The sequence below is a fragment of the Vombatus ursinus genome, unplaced genomic scaffold (genome assembly GCF_900497805.2).
Source record: "Vombatus ursinus unplaced genomic scaffold, bare-nosed wombat genome assembly UNPS02014778.1, whole genome shotgun sequence".
Lineage (NCBI taxonomy): Eukaryota > Metazoa > Chordata > Mammalia > Diprotodontia > Vombatidae > Vombatus > Vombatus ursinus.
The window spans coordinates 9,634,182-9,640,447 of record NW_020954556.1 but is presented as its reverse complement, the minus strand read 5'-3'; the positions used below and the strand labels follow the sequence as shown (position 1 = coordinate 9,640,447).

Genomic DNA, 6,266 nt, shown 5'->3' with positions numbered 1-6,266 from the left:
CCTAGCAGTACCAGCATCATAAAGATTGACAAATATAAAGAGAAATATGGAAAAGCCTATGAGAAATAAGGCAAAGTGGGAAAAGCAGAAGTACTTTCTGTAGGACAATACTAATGTAAAAATACTTGCATGTACAATCATTGGATGTTTTCAAAGAGTACATTGGAGTTACATGTATGCAGCCAGTACCATCGTTAGTATAGGCTGATTTTTTTTAAACTGGAAAGATGAGTAAATATAAAATTTTAAAAATACATAAACAGAAGTTAAGTACCCAAATGAATGTCTTCTCTCGGGCAGCGATCCCCTTCCTCCCAAATGGAGAACACTAAAGCCCCCACCCTCATTTTTCTCCCGGGTTCATTAGCAACCAGGGACAAAGGCTGGTGGTTGTATGGACTGGAAAATTTCCCTCCCAGGCTGCGCCTGGATGTATTCTAATCCTTTTTCTGCAGGATCTGCAGGACAATGGCATCAACCAACACTCCTGGGTTCTTCTACGCTTCCGACAGTGTCTTTACTCCAGGCGTTTCACTAGCTAAACGAGGGGGTTGGACTGGATGACCCCTAAGCTGAGGTCCCTTCCAACTCGAACATTCTATATGTTATGTGATTCTATAGCTGCAGCCGCACTTTCAAAGTGCTCATTGTTGAAACTTTTTAACGTAAGTGAAAAATATCCAGGGGAGAATGTTCATTTCCCTCCAAAATGTGCATCATATTTACCCCCCTACTGCCCCCCCAAAACTGAAGCATGCTGAGAGGGAGCGTGTACGGGGAGTGGCCGGGGAATCTGGACGATCTCTATTAAAAAACTGACATAGCACTTAGCTACAGCTATGACTAAGAGTCAACGTAACAGATATTTGGAGGAGCTAGTCAGCCGCTAGCTGCTTAACAACCCGAGCCGGAGCCCAGCCCGCAGTGACGTCCGGCTTCTCCAGTACGCTGAATACTGACCTGGTGCTAGAAGTATCGGGGCTGGAGCTGCTCCCGACAAACTTCAGCCCTAACCGGGAGGAAATATGTAAACAAGTCATTAGGGAGGCCATAAGGGCAAGTTCGCGGCAAAGGCTGCTCATCCATTCCCCGAAAGTAAAGAGAGAGACCCAAGCCCTGGCCAGTGGGCTAATTAAGTCACAGAACTGGACTTGGTAAGGGCTGTAAAATCATCCTAGAAGGGTGGGGTGGAAAAAGGCTGAGGAAGGGGGGTATGTGAGGGTGGGGAGACAGGCGGGAACAGGAGGGGGAGAGCACCAATCCGCCCAATTGTCCTGAGGCTGAAGGGCAGTCGGTATACCAAAAAAAGCCTGGGTCCGGAGGTGCTGGGAGTAGGGCACATCTGCTGAGGAAACAGTCACCTTAATTACCATGTCTAGAGAAAGTGCGATTTCATTACAACCTCCAAAACTACCGCCCAGAGAAGGAAACCAGAGAAGTGTTTTCAATTTGAAAGAGAGACAGAAGGGAGGGGAGGAGGAGGGAAGTTTGTCTCCCTCTCTCTCCCTCCCCCACTAAACTTTGGACCATAAGGATCTTTCCTAGTTTAAGGAATGGACACACAATCAACACACACGCATACACACCCTCCCTCTGCTTTTCAACCGGCAACCGTTATTTAAATACTAGGTAGGGCAGAGTCACTTTAGTTTCCGGGGGCTGCAATCCAAACTCTTTAAAAAACACAGAGACCAAGTAGGCTTGGGGCAGCGAGAGCAAACACCTCAACCTGGCCCCATTCACACGCCCCCAGCGCCCGCCGCCGCCGCATACCAGCCTTCCAGAGGAAGGGTGGAAAAAGCAACGCATGACTGCCACCGCTGGGGGACGGCCCCCTGGGGCTCCCTCGATGGGAAAGGGGCAATCGGCCTTCCCAGAAAGCCCAAGAAACAGCAGTCCAAGAGCTCAGGCCAACTGCTCCCCCCCCCCTCGAGTTCCTCCTCACCCCCAAAAAATCCAAGCTCCAACGGGGCAGGACACCTTTCCCGTTTTCTTTTCATTCAAAGCACAAAAGTGAAATATTGGGGCTTTAGAGAGTTCGGTCTGCCATCAGTTCTGAGTCCCAGCGGAGTCACTCCCTAAGGGGATGAAGACTGCCACTCGAGAATGGCTTACCCAAATATCTCTCCAGCACCTCCGCCCCCTCCTCCAAAACTCCTATTCCCATTTATTTTTACCACCCAAGATGCCAGAGAGGAGTTCCAATAACCCGGGATCCAAGTTAACCTTCCTCTCTCTTCCTACTCTCATCCATCTCTTAGGTGCAGGAAATGCTCCTGGACTCTTAGGAAAGTGAAGGATCTTAGCATTTTGGGGGTGGGGAGAGGAATAAAAAGCAACAGAGAAATGCTAGGCGCTGTGTTTGCAATGTTGCCTGTATTGGGTGAAATGGAACCAGATGGGGCTCACTGGTGCAACATCTGGAAAACTAAAAAAATTTAAAAGTGGGGGGAGCGAGAGAGAAACCACAGCAACATTTTGTAAATGGGCCAATCGCTTTGGGTCCCAGCAGAAGCAGACTGGTTTCAACCCCCCACTCCCTAACTCCCCCACTCCCACCCCCCACCCAGTTGAGTGAGAGAGGAAAGGGGGATGGGATGAAGCCAACACGGATTGCCAAACTATACAAAGGTGTCACTCTGGAAACTGAGTTTCCGGTCCCCCCCTCCTCTTTTTTTGGCCAGCCCGCCTCTCCAGAAAATCACACAGGGGCCAGAGGGCAAATTAATCCAGGCCAGATCTTTGCCAGAAAGAAGAGTGAGCTTCACTACTGCAAAGTGAACAGCACTGGACAAAACATTCTCATCTCATCTCCCATATCCAGATAGATTAGTTGAGTTGAACGCTCCTCCTCCCTCCTCCCACCCCCATCCACCCCCAACCCACACAAGGGTTTATTCGTCCATTGGGCTCCTTCCAATTTCCCTCAACTTCCCTCCCTTCGCCTCTAAGGAATACTACGTAGGAAAAGATAACCCCACCACTAAAGGAAATACCTTCCTCGCCCTCCCCTAAAACAGACTCTTTGCCATTTAGTGACGCCACCTTTCGCCACCTCCCTAAAAACTAAACGAAGAAAAGCTATCCAACCACCTCTCCCTAACCCCCCCCTACCCCCATACTCATCGGGGCCCGGACTTTACTGGGAGTGGGAAAAAGGGATTAGAAATCGGTCCGATCCAGTGGTCGGACCAAAGCTACCTGCTGCAGTATTGGGGTGAGTCACCACGAGGGGTGGAGTGGAATGCAGCACATTCAAGATTCAGGCACAATTCTTTCGACGTTCTCAGACCCCCGAGCCGCCGGCTGCCTTCGCCCCCGGCCCGGAGGCCGGGGGCTGCAGACTCCGCAGTCTCCCAGAACCCGGGGCGCTACTTTGCGGAGAAGTTGGGCTGCGGGAGGAGCCGAGCTGGAAGGGAGGCGCGGAGGGGGGTAGGGGCGCACAACTGCGAGCGGGAGAAGGGAGAGGAGGGGAGACAAAAGGGGGGAGCGAGGGGTGAGGAGAGGGGAGACCTCCCGAGCACAGCAAACAGCTTAAGCTCCAAAGGGTTTACAGGTCGTTAAGCTAGCGCCAGGAGGATGGTGCAGGCAGACAGAAGGGGATCTTCCTGGCTTGGGGATCTCGAGCTAAGGAGAGGCGGCCTCGTATCTGGAGGGGCCCCAGCCACTCTTACCTCTGTCTGGGCTGCTTTTCCCCTAGAGGAGAGTCGGCTGCAGCTCCAGTGGTTGGGAGTCTGGGTCCCTCAAGTTGTCTAGCCGCTCCGGGGACAGAACCCGTCCCCGCGGGGCCACAAGAGCCCCGCAGCCGGTGCACAAGTCCCGGGAGCGGCCCCTACACGGCGCCTCCAGCCCCGGCGGGAACAATGGGGTCGAAGCGGGTGCCCGCCGGAGGGGGGGAGGGCGGAGGGCTCTCCCCTCCGCCTCCTGGGGTCTCTGGACCCCCTGATCCCCCTCCTCCGGAGAGCCTGGGCTGCGGACGGCTCACACCTTCAGCAGCCCGGGCTCCATCTCCCGGCAGGGGCCCTGGCTCCGCAGCGCGCCCAGGCTGTGACGGCGGTGGCGGCGGCTACTGCTGCGGTACAGATCCGAGTGTATGTGTGAGCACTGGCAATATATCCCCAGGACTGGAGGAAAAGTCTTCAGTCACAGTTGTTTCTCCAGCTGCAACGGCTCTTTGGGGTTGAGGGTGGCGGGGAGAGACGAAGTCCTCGCAATATGTTAAGCCTGGATTCTGTGTCTTTTCTGGACGCTGTCTTAAGGCGATCCAGGTACACTTCCCTGGGTTCTTGGCGCGCTGCGGCTGAGCTCAGGTCCGGGCTTTTGCTCAACCCCTGCCTACTCTCAAGGCTGCTCTTGCTGCTGCTTCAGCCGCTGCCCGCGTATCCAACTGGAGCGCTTTTAAGGCTATGCGCCTGGAAGGCTCACTCACTGCCTCACTCACTCAGACGATACTCTAGTCCCCACCTCCATCTCCTTCTCCTCCCCCTGCAGCTGCCTGCTGGGCCTTGTAGTTCCTTTACCACTGCTGCAGAGGAGAAAACCAAAGCTGGGTCGCCCCGCTAGTCTCTCAGACAGCAGCTGTGCTCTTGTTAGATAAGGGGTCTGCACATTCCATATGGGACAGTGTTGTGCAAAGTTTTTGAGTCAGATAGAAAAAGTCGTTCCTCTAGGAGCATTTAGTGGAAAAGATCCCCGTCCATTCTTCATTTGGACACACATTATTCCGTCATCATCTTAGTTCAGGTTTTTATTACCTTCTCTGGACGTTTATGTTCACCTCTCCAAATCCCCAATGAATCCTTCACACTGCTGCCAAAGTAACCTCCCCAATGCACTGCTCTTATCATGTCCTTACTCTACTAAAAAAAAAAAATTTTACTGGTCCCTCCTTTAGTAACTAAAAAGAATAAAGTTAAAGCAACTAGTTCTGGCATTCAAGAAACCTCACAATCTGCCTCTAACTGCCAGCTATGGTGTAATGAGGAGGGTCCTGAATCTGGGTCAAAGGAGCTGGGTTCAAATCCTGATTCTACTACTCTCTTCCTCTGTAGCCTTAGGCAAGTCATTTTACCTCATTTTCTTCATCTGCAAAATGAAAAGGTTGGATTAGACCAAGAGTTCTAACGATATTATGTGTATGGCAAGCACCCTTTTGGGAATCTTTGAAACCTAAGGACCCCTTCCTGTATTTTTTTTTCAGTCTAGGTCTCCCTGCCTTGCCCAGGCTGCAAGTGTAGTGACCGCTCAACAGTCCTGATCTCAATACTAGTTAGCATGGAAGTTCTAACCTCCTCGTTTTCCTAACCTTGGAAGATTTGCCCATCTTTAGGCAGCCTGGTAGTTATAACAGGACTCCCCCCCCCCCCAATAATTGTGCTATATTTTGGACACGGGACACAGATTGGCTTGTCAAATGTTATAAATCAGGGCTCGATTTATTGTTTTGCTGATTGCTTAGACTTAAGAAAGTGATGGAGAAAATGTTAATAATGCAGATTAAAGATAAAATAGCGATCTTCTTTTGTAGAGCTGGTTGTTAAACATTTACCAGCACACCTCTGATTTTAACCCTGTTACAGCTTAGAGTTCTCCAATTTAGTCTATCAGCCTCAGCGTCTTCCAATAGCCGCGATTACAGGCAGGAGCTGCCACCACTTCCAACCAGAATAATGTTTTTAAATGTATAAAATAAAACACATAGGATTTCAAAGGAAAATAATATTTTTAAGTAGAAATATTAATTTTTTTAAAAGCCAGGTTCAAGGACCTGCTGCATTAGAACATCTGTAAGGCTCCTTCTAACTCCAAATCCCTTGATCCTACCTCCCCATATTCCTCTTTTATATTCTACACTCTCCCCAAACTAGATTATTTCCTTTCTCTGTTCTAGTCCTGCCTTCTCCAGTCTGGGTGTCAGGATTCACAGGAGTACTTCATACTGGCACGGACCACATTCTCCTTTCCAACCTACATCCCTGCCTCTTGAAGATTCTCCCTTCTTTCAAGACTCAATGCAATGATTGCACATGTACAACCTGTATCAGGTTTGCTTGCCATCTTGGAAAGAGGAAAGGGGAGGGAGAAAAATTTGAAATTCAAAATCTTATAAAAAATGAATGTTGAAAACTATTTTTCATGTAATTGGAAGAAATAAAATACTATAGAAAAACTTTTAAAAAGGTATAAAATAGGGGTAGCTAGGTGGCGCAATGGATAGAGCTGTGGCCTTGGAGTCAAGAGGACCTGAGTTCAAATCCTCCTCAGAC

At 50.1% G+C, this 6,266-nt stretch overlaps 1 protein-coding gene across 2 annotated transcripts in view; it reads right to left on the bottom strand.

Annotated features, from left to right (window-relative positions):
• Positions 1–3,816, bottom strand: part of FGFR1 (fibroblast growth factor receptor 1) — a 69,051-nt gene extending 65,235 nt beyond the window's left edge. For both annotated transcript variants that reach the window (XM_027865000.1, XM_027865001.1), the window contains exon 1: positions 3,675–3,816. The gene's annotated coding sequence lies outside the window, so the exon portion shown is untranslated. The remainder of the gene's footprint in view (positions 1–3,674) is intronic.
• Between the last annotated feature and the right edge of the window lie 2,450 nt (positions 3,817–6,266).